The sequence below is a fragment of the Solanum stenotomum genome, chromosome 2 (genome assembly GCF_019186545.1).
Source record: "Solanum stenotomum isolate F172 chromosome 2, ASM1918654v1, whole genome shotgun sequence".
In the NCBI taxonomy this organism is placed as follows: domain Eukaryota; kingdom Viridiplantae; phylum Streptophyta; class Magnoliopsida; order Solanales; family Solanaceae; genus Solanum; species Solanum stenotomum.
In genome coordinates this window covers 49,826,708-49,839,158 of record NC_064283.1, presented here as the reverse complement: position 1 = coordinate 49,839,158, position 12,451 = coordinate 49,826,708, and positions in this window count along the sequence as shown.

The window sequence follows — 12,451 nt, the reverse complement described above, 5'->3', positions numbered from 1 at the left end:
GGGTTGGTGTTGAAGAATGAGAGCAGAGGTGCGAAAGAGGTAAATGTTGTCAATTATTTGACTAGAAATCCACCACCGAGTGAGGAATGTTACTATGAAGAGAATACTTATGCGATGAATGATCAGACAGGGATTTTTGAGCCAACGCCCAAGGTTCCAATACAAATAATTATCACCAAAGTCAGGGAAACCAAGGTCGAAACTATGGAAATTACAATCGAGAGGGTCAATATGTCTGGGATGGGAACTACAATCGTGAAAACAACTACAATCGGAACAACTATGGCAACAGAAACGATCGAGTTGGACCTTATGTCCCTTCTCAAAATTGGGAATTTGGTAATAGGGAAGTTGGAGGTAATATGTCACGTATTGAAGATATGATGTAGAAGATGATGAGAAGGTTTAATGCAACTGATCAGAATGTGAAGGAGATGCAAACTGACTTGTCTGGTATTGGTCAAAAAGTTGATACCCATGCAGTGTCAATCAAGCATCTTGAGCAGCAGATGACTCAGTTGTCTACTACAGTGAACCCACGTCAACCATAAACACTTCCTAGCAACACCATCCAGAATCCAAAGAATGATGGGCATTGTATGGTAGTCACTACTCGATGGGGTAAGCAGAACATTGATCCACCGATGCCGTTTGGGGTTGAAGTTGAGGTTAGTAAAGATGATGATGTGATTGAGGTACATGAAGAGCCCGAGAATGCAATAGAGAAGGAAGCGAAGGCAAATACTGCAAGTTTATTAGTATGTTGAAGCATCTTTCCGTCAATGTGTCGTTGATTGAAGCGTTGGAGCAAATGCCTGGGTTTATGAAGTTTATAAAGGATTTGGTTACTAAAAAGCGGGCCGTGAGTTTTAAAGATGATGATAAGTTGCAACATTGTAGTGTTATTGCTACAAGGCCCCTTGTGCAGAAGAAGGAAGATCCTGGGGCTTTCACTATTCCTTGTACCATTGGGTTGCTACATTTTGCAAAGGCATTGTGCGATTTGGGTGCTAGTATCAATTTGATCCCATGGTCTATTTACAAGAAGTTAGGTTTATGGGACCCAAAACCAACTGTGATGCGACTGCTTATGGCCGATAGAACTGTCAAGAAGCTCATCGGTGTGTTCCAAGATGTACTAGTGAAAGTGGAGTCTTTTATCTTTCCGACGGATTTTGCGATACTTGATTGTGATGTTGATTTTGAGGTTCCCATTATCCTTAGGAGACCTTTCCTAGCCACTGGGCGCGCCTTGGTTGATATGGAGAAAGGGCAGATGAAGTTCCGATTGAACAATGAAGAGGCAACTTTCAATAGCTCTAGGTCCATGAAGTAGAGTAGTGAGCTTAAATCGGTATCTATGGTGACACATATTGTAGAGAGTGGTTCTGAGGTGCTTATTGAAGAGAGGTTGGGTGTTGAAGCACTAGAAGTGATAATGATGAACTTTGATGGTGATGGTATTGAAGACTATGATGAATTGGTCACCGCACTTGATAGGTTTGAATTCCGTTCAAAACCAAAGAGATTGGAATTAGACATGAAGAATCGCGACTCTCCACCTGCTAGACCGTCTGTTCAGGAGGCACCGAAATTGGAGCTTAAGGCTCTACTATCACATTTGAGGTATGTATTCTTGGGGAGATATGGTACTCTACCGGTCATCATTGTGGTAAATTTGAATATGGCACAAGTTGAAGCATTGATTTCCATGTTGAAGAGGTTCAAGTGAGCTATTGGGTGGACTATTGCAGACATTATTGGGATTCCTCCTGGTATTTGTTCTCGTAAAATTCAACTCATGCCAGATCACAAGCCTAGTATTGAACACCAGAGAAGACTAAATATACCTATGCAAGAGGTAGTTTAGAAGGAAATCATCAAGTGGCTGGATGCTGGAGTTATTTATCCCATTGCAGATAGTAGTTGGGTGTGTCATGTTCAGTGTGTGCCCAAGAAAGGTGGGATTACTGTGGTACCTAATGAGAAAAACGAGCTTGTTTCGATGCGGCCTGTGACTGGCTGGAGAGTCTGCATGGACTACCGGAAATTGAATGCTTGGATAGAAAAGGACTATTTTCCTATGTCGTTCATAGATTAGATGTTGGACCGACTTGCAGGTAAGGGTTGGCATTGTTTCCTTGATGGTTATTCGGGCAATAATCAAATTTCTATAGCTCCGGAAGACCAAGAGAAGACCACCTTCACTTGCCCTTACGGGACTTTTTCATTCAAACGGATGCCATTTGGGTTGTGCAATACTCCAGTGACCTTCCAGCGTTGTATGATGTCGATATTTTTTGATATGGTGGAGGAACTTCTATTAAGGTATTTATGGATAATTTCTCTGTGGTAGGTGATTCTTTTGATCGTTGTCTGGACCATTTGGCCGAGTTGCTTAAAAGATGTGAAGAGTGCAATCTTGTGCTAAATTGGGAGAAATGTCACTTCATGGTGAAAGAAGGGGTAGTTCTAGGTCATCGGATTTCTGAGAAGGGTATTGAGGTTGATAGAGCGAAAGTTGAGGTAATAGAAAAGCTTCCACCACCTATCTCTGTTAAAGGTGTTAGAAGTTTTCTTGGGCATGTAGGGTTCTATAGGAGGTTCATCAAGGATTTCTCCAAAATTGCACATCCATTATGCAAACTACTCGAAAAGGAGTATAAGTTTGATTTTGATGATGCTTGTCTGAGAGCATTTGGAGAGTTGAAGGAGAAATTATATACTGCACCTATCATTATTCACCGGATTGGGGACAACTGTTTGAGGTAATGTGTGATGCGAGTGGAGTGATTCTTGTTGTAGTATTGGGACAGAGGCGAGAGAAGATTCTTCATCATATTTACTATGCTAGCAAATCTCTAAATGTGGCTCAAAAGAGCGATACAGTGACTGAACATGAGCTTCTTGCAATGGTTTTCATATTCGAGAAATTTTGATCCTACTTTCTTGGTAATAAGGTCATTGTGCATACTGACCATTCTGCATTGAGGTATTTTATGGCTAAGAAGGATGCAAAACCGAGGTTGATTAGATGGGTGTTGTTACTGTAAGAGTTTGACTTTGTGGTGAAAGATAGAAAGGGGACAGAAAATCACTTGTCTAGATTGGAGGAATAAGCTATGCTAAAGCTTGGTGATTGGGCTAAAATTAATGATGCTTTTCCAGATGAACATGTATTGGCTGCTTCTCACGATCTAATTCCTTGGTTCGCAGACTTTGCTAACTATTTGGCAAGTGATCTGGTGCCATCACATTTGTCTTTTCACCAAAGGAAAAAGTTTATGCATAATGTGAAGAATTTCTTTTCGGATGAACCTTATTTTTATCGTAGTTGTGCTGATGGGATTATAAGTCGTTTTTTGCCCGAGGTCGAGATGTTGAGTATACTAGAGGCGTGCCATTCATAGCCTGTTGGTGGGCATCATAGTGGTACTCGGACTGCGCATAAGATTTTGCAGTGTGGGTATTACTGGCCTACCATCCACCAAGATGCTCATGATTTCGCCAAGTCTTGTGACCATTGCGAAAGAGAAGGAGGAATTTCAAAGAGGCAAGACCTTCCTGTGAATCCTATATTGGTGATAGAGTTGTTTGATGTAATGGGCATTGATTTATGAGTACATTTGTGCGTTCACATTGGATGAAGTATATTCTTGTTGCGGTTAATTATGTATCAAAGTGGGTGGAAGCCATTGCGCTTTCCAACAATGAACGTAAGAGTGTCACCGTATTTTTGAAAAAGAATATCTTCTCCAGATTTGGTACACCTAGGGCAATTATAAGCGATGGAGGTTCCCACTTTTGTAATAAGTTGTTCAAGGCGTTACTTGAGAAATATGGCGTCTGCCATAATGTAGCCACTAATTACAAATTGAAGTGTCCAATAGAGAGATCAAGCAGATTTTGGCAAAGACTATGAATGATAACAGAACGGATTGGTCAAGGAAGCTGGATGATGCTCTATGGGCCTATCGCACCGCATTCAAGACTCCCATAGGTATGTCCCCCTACCAACTTGTATATGGGAGGTCTTGCCATTTGCTGATAGAGCTAGAGCATAAGACTATGTGGGCGATAAAGAAGCTAAATTTGGATTGGGGCACCACATCAAATTAGAGAATGAGTGACTTGAATGAGCTTGATGAGTTTCGCCTAACAACTTATGAAAATTTAGTCTTGTACAAGGAGAAGATGAAGAAGTATCATGATCAAAGGATTGAAAAACGTGAATTTGTTGTGGGTGATCTTGTGCTTCTATTCAACTCTAGGTTGCGCTTGTTTCCGGTAAAGCTCAAGTCCAAGTGGACCGGGGCATTCTTAGTCACACAAATGCTCCCACATGGAGCGGTGGAGCTTGAGAACAGTGAGGGACCAAGATTTAAGGTAAATAGGAAAATGATCAAGATCTATTTGGGAAATGCAGAAAGTGTGCAAGAAGTTGTTGAGGCCTACTATCTTGATGAAGTTTGAGTGATCAAGAGGCATGCGTCGTGCCGTGACGTTAAATCAAGCGTTGCTTGGGAGGCAACCCAAGATGTACAATCTAGCCAACTATAGGTTTTTCTTTTCAATTTAGTAGTTTTCTTTGTTTATTTATTTTTCTGTATTCCTTTAGATAGGTGCTTTATTTTTGTTTTAGTATTAGCTAGATATAGCATAGGGTCCGTGTCTAAAAAGTATCCAGAAAATATAAACAGAAAGGCCTAACGGTTGCTACATGTGCAGAAGTGAAAAGTAAAATTTGTAGGAAACATTATGTTACAGAGGTCTACAGACCCCATCGACGGTCTGCGATTCATTCCACCGACCGTGAATGGCGTCCGTAGATCCCAGGTAAGTTCTATGAATTTTCTAAGTGTGAGAGTGACCTACGGATCCCATCTATGGATTGTAAGTTGACCCATGGACCGTAGACGGGGCTCGTGGGTCCAAACCCTAATTCTGCCTGACACGACTCGGGACCCTTTTAAATAAAATCCCGCCATTTTCAAATTATTTCCCACTTCTAATATTACATCCTAACCGTTTCTAAACCCATCAAATTCCTACAATCTCTCCATATTACCACCACTCACCCTTTAATCACCCTACATTCATCCTTCCATTTCCCAAAATCACTCTCTTTTCCCCCCAAATCCCTTCATCCCCATTTTTAGAGTTCCGGTGTCCAAGTTCGGTGCGAAAGGCGAGTAAAAAGGTTGTTGGAATTCTAAAGTCATCACACAATCACCCACTTATGTTGCTTGTAAGGTAATCGACTTTTCCTTCACTTTGAACTTCGATTCATTGTTGTGTAGAAAGTCAGGAAGTGGTTCTTGACCTTGTGTAGTTGTTGTATGAAATTTCATGCTAAACTAAAACTATCAACACCCTTAGGATGATAGATTGTGAATGTGTTATCTTTATAATGGATAAAATCAGTGAAATAAGAGTCTAAATGCAAGTTTCAACTTAGCGTTCCAAGCCTCGTATGCCATACCTGTTAAAAATTCAGTAATTGGAGCCCTTGGGATGACAAACTAGCATAAATTATGTTGAAATGCATGATTAGGCTAAGGTCAATAGGTTTGAATTGATAAAAATTGGTTTCAAAGTGAAGAGTGCCTAATACCTAGCACAGACTTGATCCACGAGACCCCGTCTACGGACCGTAGGTCAATCTACGGACCGTAGATCAGGTCCGTGGTTGGTGGCACATAGCAACTCCACCAAGTGTGGAACCACAGAGGTAGACCACGGTCCATAGGTCAATCTATGGACCATTCTGCACATCCGTGGTTCCCATCAGAGCCCACCTATTTGAGACTTCTGATCTACAAAGGGGCTCAACGGACCGTAGGTCAGCCTACGTACCGTAGATACCTAACGTAGGTCGCCACTGAAGCCATTGTTTGAAAAATAAATTATTTTTCGTTTTGGTTCGTTCTTAGTTCTAAAAATTTTTTGAGTGTGTTATGGGTTTATTTTGATACTAATTATACATCCACATGTACTATGTCTCCTAAGAAACAAGTGACCTACACAAACAGAGGCAAAACAAAATCCGTGGCGCCTACTTTTAGACTAATTGATAAAGACATAGATGCAGAGAAGGTTCCCGCATATGTTCCACTGGCCACAAGGACATCCCCTACTACACCTCGGGATACTCGGAATCAATCCTGGTAGGTGGTCACCGACGTAGTCACTGTCTCCCAGTCTGATGAAGAGAACACGCTAATTGGGTCACCGACTGGTTCTGCTTTCGGCTCTGTGACTGGTTCTACTTCCAGCCTAAGTCGGCCCCTACTTCCTGCTCTAAGTCTGCCCCTGCTTCCGGCTCTGGTTCTGGATCCGCCACATGCCCAAGTTCACATGGCCAAGCTGCCTCATCTGATGAGGCTACTAGTTCGGGGGTGGTTCCAGTGCCACCAAACACAGAGCCTCCTTAAGTTGCTGAGTAGCCTAATAGGTGGTGCGTAGAGGCTCAATGGCAGATATACAGAGATGCCTCAATGTTGAATGAGAAAAGAGTGAATGCTCGACAAATCACTGAGGAGCATAGAGTTCTCACGGGGAGCCTACACACCATACCTGACATCCATCGACTCTTCTAGAAACAAATTTCTATTGAATGGCTCGGAAACCCAGGACTTATAGCGAGGAGATTGTGAGGGAGTTTTATGCTTTCTATGCTGCCACACTTCGGGGCTCTATTGACAAACGGGACAAGCCCACGCCGAGGACCCACTCACTTCCAATTTAGTCTGGGGTGTTTCAGTAGACATATCATCGATCACTATCATCCGATTCTTCTATGGTCCGGGCACCTCTTGGGCACTCAACACTGGAGAATTTGACTACCGGTGGGATATTGTGAGGAGCGGTGAGTTACAGCGGCATGCAGAGAAGAGAGAAGTTGTCTTACTTTGGTTAGCCAAGCATATAGCAGTGGATGGAGAGCTCGCGGAGTGGGTAAGCATACCGCGTTTGGGTATTCGGAAGGCCACCCTAAACTTGGTGGCCAAGTTCTTCTGGCATCTGGTACGCAACAGGATATCACCCACTAAGGCCGATAATGGACTTACTTGGGATAGAGCGGTGATTGTTGCGGCTCTAGTAGTTGGGATCGAGATAGACTGTGCCCACATGCTGTTGGCAGAGATCCATGAGAGGGCGTTCAAGACTACCACAACTCTACTCTTTTCGTGTATGATTTTTCAATTGTGCAGGGATGTTGGGGTACCTATTTGGCATTGTGACAACTTGGTACAGGCGACCGAGACACTTGATATCTGCTTTATTCAGGATGCAACCAATGTAGCTGCCCCACGATGTGGCCCACAGATTGAGGTGCCTCCATTAGGAGCAGATTTAGTAGTTTATGTGGAACAGATGCAGGGTGATGACCCTGCCCCTCCAACCCACACTAATGAAACCCCGGGCTCCTCATCTCAGGCTGCCACTCGGGCCCTTAGCTCATCCTGAGCCACCCCACCTTCCAGAGCTGCTATTGTGCCCTTGGTCCGAGTTCAAAAATAGGAGGCACAGAGGGCCACACTGCTTCATGATGTGAAGTCATTGATGCAGAAGTCTATTGCATAGTTCGAGGCAAGGATGGAGCAGAGGATGGAGACCATGATGGACCAGAAGGTCCAGGCTGTTCATAAACTCCTGGATGCCTTCGAGTTGAGAGTCCTTGAGCAACCAGCCCCTACTACAGATCTGTCCTCTTTCCGAACCGAGTTAGACAGTCTCCGGGCTGGCCTTGATGCCATCATTGCCCTACCCACAGATGAGCCAGAGTCTGTCCATAATGTATTAGCTGATGATACAGTGCTTGGTGCCTTATTCAGTGATGATATAGCACAGCCCAAGCCCACCCGTTCTCGAGGGAAGAGGCACCGCTCTAGTCACGTTTCTGACACCACTGAGGATGCTCGAGCTAGGAAGCGGGAATGCCAACAGAATGAGAAGGCTAGGATAGCTTCCATTGTAGATGAGGAGTTGTGCCAGCAGAGGGCTCGTGAGAGTATTATTGGAGCCTCAAGTTCTAGGCCCACACTTAGGCCATGACTGCCGTGGGAGATGATGTTAGCACCACTAATGGTGTAGTTAGAGTGACTGCTAGCACTACTAATGGTGCTGAGATAGATGATGTGGGCACTACTGAGGGTAAACCCAAGTGTTGTTCCAGCGGGCTCCGAGAAATCAGACCCACCCGCTTGTTGATAGTTCGTCAGCGCTATGCACCACAGATTTGCTTCACCCAATCCATTATTTTTTACTATTTTTTTGTGTGCATTGGGGACAATTGCACTAATTTTTTGTTGTGGTGGGGTAAATGAATTGTGAGTGATGGGTGAAGTCTGAGTAACCCAACTTATAATCCTCTCTTGGGGTTTTCTTACCTGTGTTCTTTTCCCCCAAGAGACTGCTTAATTTATGTTGAACCGGCATGTGTTAGGATTATATGTGTAGAAGCATGAGAAAGAATGAAGCATGATGGCATAAGATTTTTGAAAAAATGATACTCGTCCAAAACTTGTGATATGTGCTAAAATCTGTAGGCTAGAATGAGTTGAATGTGTTGGCTCTGAGTATGACATGATAATAAACCAACTTGATTTCATGACTTAAGCTATAACTTGAACTGGGTAACCTGATAATCTGATAATGAAACTAGTGTGTGAGAATAGTTGATTGTTCAAACAGTTTTTGTGCCAATCTAGAACTTGCTCGGTTAGTCCTGCTAAGATTATCTACTCTAGAGGCTAGGAAGTGATCATAGGCCCTTGTTATGATAAATCCACTAATTGCCTAAAAAGAATCTAACCAGATGAAATAAATGCTCCCTTTGATCCAAACGCTTTGAGCCTGAATTAGACCATTTCTTTCTAAACCCCGACTCACCTTCCCGTAATCTAGTGTTTTGGCCCCGGTCCCTTCTTGGACATGTGCATCTCGACTTGGGTCAAAAGCCTAAGTTGAGGGTGGCTAATGCAAAAAGTGACCTCAATTTTGGCCATGATCCGACATCGGATATTGTGTACCTCAACTAATGGAAAATCCATAAGTTGAAGGTGGCTATGAAAGAGGAAACCGAAAGAAACATGGGTCTGAAAAGAGTTTGGTGTTGAAAAAGAGAAAAAAAATGTGAAGCGAATGTGACTTTGTGCCAAAGAAAATGAATAAAAGTGTCGAAAAATAAGGAAGAAGAAGAAAGTGAAAAAAAAAATAAAGGGCTGCAAAGTGTAAAGTCACATCCATGTGCAAAGAAATTTGGGAAAGAGCTTAAAATGGAAGGATGTCAAAAATAGGTCAAGGAAGAGGTAAAAAAGCCAATGTAATGTCAAGGAGAGCAGAAAGTCACTAAAAAGTACCCAAATGTACCACACCTGACCCTGAGCCTACGCTACAAGCTAAGAAAATCCTATTGTGATCCTAGCAACTAGTTTGGAGAGTCTAAGCAGTGAAAATAAGGACAAGCCTTTGGTATTGAGCACTAATTGTACTTGAAATTACTTCTGAGCATGAGTTTTGAATAAATCCTTGTACTGAAAATCATATTTATTATGTGAAAAAGGGATTTCATTGGGAGTAAGGACACTAGTTACATTGTCGGAAAGTTGGCACCTTGGTGCTAGTAAAACAGTGTATGTTATGTATTGGTCGATCTTTGTCATGTTTTGATTAGCACAAGTTAGCTTGTTGAGTCTAAGAGAAAAGATTTGCACTAAAAAAGAGTCGGGGTAAAGAATCATGTTATTTCTTGTTCTTGGATTGCTTGCTTCTATACAAGTATCGTTTAGAGTCTTAGTGTGTCGCTTGAGGACAAACAACGAATTTAAGGTTGTGTGTGTCTAGGGGTGTTAATATATCGTGAGTTTATGGTATTTTTAATACATTTCACTTAAGATTTGTGTGTGTATAGGGCCATTTTGTATTGGTTTTTTTATATGTTTTAATCATGTTTGCAGGAAATAAGTTCAGTTGCTGAAGTTGAGAGACACAACTGAAGAATGTACAAAAAAGGGGATCTACGGATGTGATTGATGGACCATAGGTCCAATCACGTTCCGTAGATGGTGATAATAGATGGACAGGCAAGGCTTGAAGGAGATCAGGGAATTCCTAACTAAGTGTGGAACCACGGTTGCAAACGACGGACCGTAGATCGACCTACAGGCCGTACTGCAGTTCCATCAAATCATTCAGAGAGGGGGTTCCAGTACTTGATTTTCAATATTCTAAGTATGGAGTTACGAAGGAGGATCCACGGACCATAGATCAAACCACGGTCCGTACTGTTGATCCATCGATTGAGTCTAACAGTGAAGATTTTGAAGCTGAAAATATTGCCAAAGTCCTAAGCAACGGAAGGGACCTACGAACAGTAGGTCAATCCACGGTCTGTAGGTCAGTGTCATAGATCGAAACCGCGTCCTAAAACATTATTTCCTTATTTCATTTCCTTTTTAGTTAGGACTTGTTTTTCTATATATAGGGCATGTAAACCTCATTTTTGGGGGTTAGACTTTATTATTTTAGTTCTAATTTTTGGCTTTGGAGATTAACTTAGAATTTTAGCAATTCTTGATTTCCTAAGTTCGTTTCGAAGATTTTGACTTTGAAATTGAAGTTGAGATTCTGGGTTTATTCTTCTCATTACGTAAGTTCATGATTTCTTCATCTAAAAATATGAATTGTGTTCTTGCTACTATGGGTAACTAAATCCACAACTAGGGTTGTGGGAACCATGAGCGATTAACAACGTATGAATAGTAACGAAGTAATTATTGAATAGTGTTATTGCATGTATTGATAATTCTTTCATTTAGAAGTCTTTTTAACGAGTGCACACGTTAGAACTCGCCTTGTTTCTACTTGTCGGACCAAGGAGGTAGTTAATAAGAAAAGAATTATCAACATAGATTTAGTGTGATACTTTCTAATAGACTAATGTCAATTAGTGCGAGGGTGAAGACTAAGTTATACATCGATGTGATGTCTATTATGAGGTAACGGTAAGGGTTAGTAAATTATACACACATAGCCGGACGAAGGTGCAGGGTGAAATTCTCTAGTTGCCGGACCAAGGAATTAGAGATACCTAACTTATCACTTTGCATGTAATATACTAGGAAAGGATTACTATTACTAGGATTACCGCGTTATGAGCTTATGGGGAACACGTACACCCTAGTTTCACTCTCATCTTGATAATAACAAAAGTTTGAATCTTTCTTACTAATTGTTCACATAACTTTCATAATTTGTTTTACAACCCCCCCCCCCTTTAATTAATTGTTTCAGAAATACGTTGACTAAAATAATATAATCGTAAGCTGAACTTAAGTATAAACAATATTCCTCGTGGGATCGACCCCATCATACAAGTTGGGTTCTTTACTTGATAATGATCGCTTATGCTTCTTTAGGGAGGTGTAATTTGAGCGTATCACACTGTCACTACTACAGATCATGATCTTTTAACTCATGCTATCTTTTCGGGTGAAAATACTACCCAAGCTCTAAACATACTTTTTCATAAGGATCTCAGTTAAAACAAGGTTTAGAGAAGAGAGTACAACTCGCTTTTACCTCAAATGTACGATTCATAGGAATATGGGTGCATTCCTCTGAAACTGAACACTTACTCACTCATATGCTTCTCTCAAGCCCCTCTGGAGTCACATGACTTCCTCAAGATTTTTGCTAAGAACAACTCATCGATAAAGGACTGACTTTTCTGTTCAACCACCTCTAGTATGACAGGTAGTCGAATGAATCTGAGAAAGACATGAGTATAAATAAATCTCTATGACATAGCTCAATTGCACGATTAAGGGTATGAAAGAAGGGAAACTTTTTCTTAAATGTTCGTAATCCATCATTTATAGAAGTGGGGCACTCACAATGTCACGCCCCGAGCTACCCCCGAGACGCGGACACGGGACCTAGGACCACAAGTGATCCCAAGCTAACCCTGCTGGCATGATCATGAGCATACTAAAGATAATAAACTGATGCGGAAGCTAAATCATAAAATAAATCTGAAAAGATGGGAAATACCCATATACTATAACTGAATATATCAAATCTGAGAGTTTAATACAAAAGAAATATCAAACTCAAGATACTAAGCTGAATCTAACTATGTCTGAAATAAGCCTCTAAACTGACTAGAAATGCTGGGACAGGCCCCAGCTAAGTCTAGCAAAACTGAAACTAAAGACTAAAATACTGAAAAGAGACTCATGACTATTGTCCCCGAAGAATGAGGACTCACCAACTGATTCTGCTGAACTAAAGATCGGGAATCAATCTAAGCGTGATCTGGATACTGAGAACCTGAACCTACATCACGAGAAGATGTAGCGCACGTATGCGTCAGTACTTGAAAGGTACTGAGCATGCAGGATAGAGTAAAGCTGAAAGAACATATAACTGAACAAAGCAATAAAGC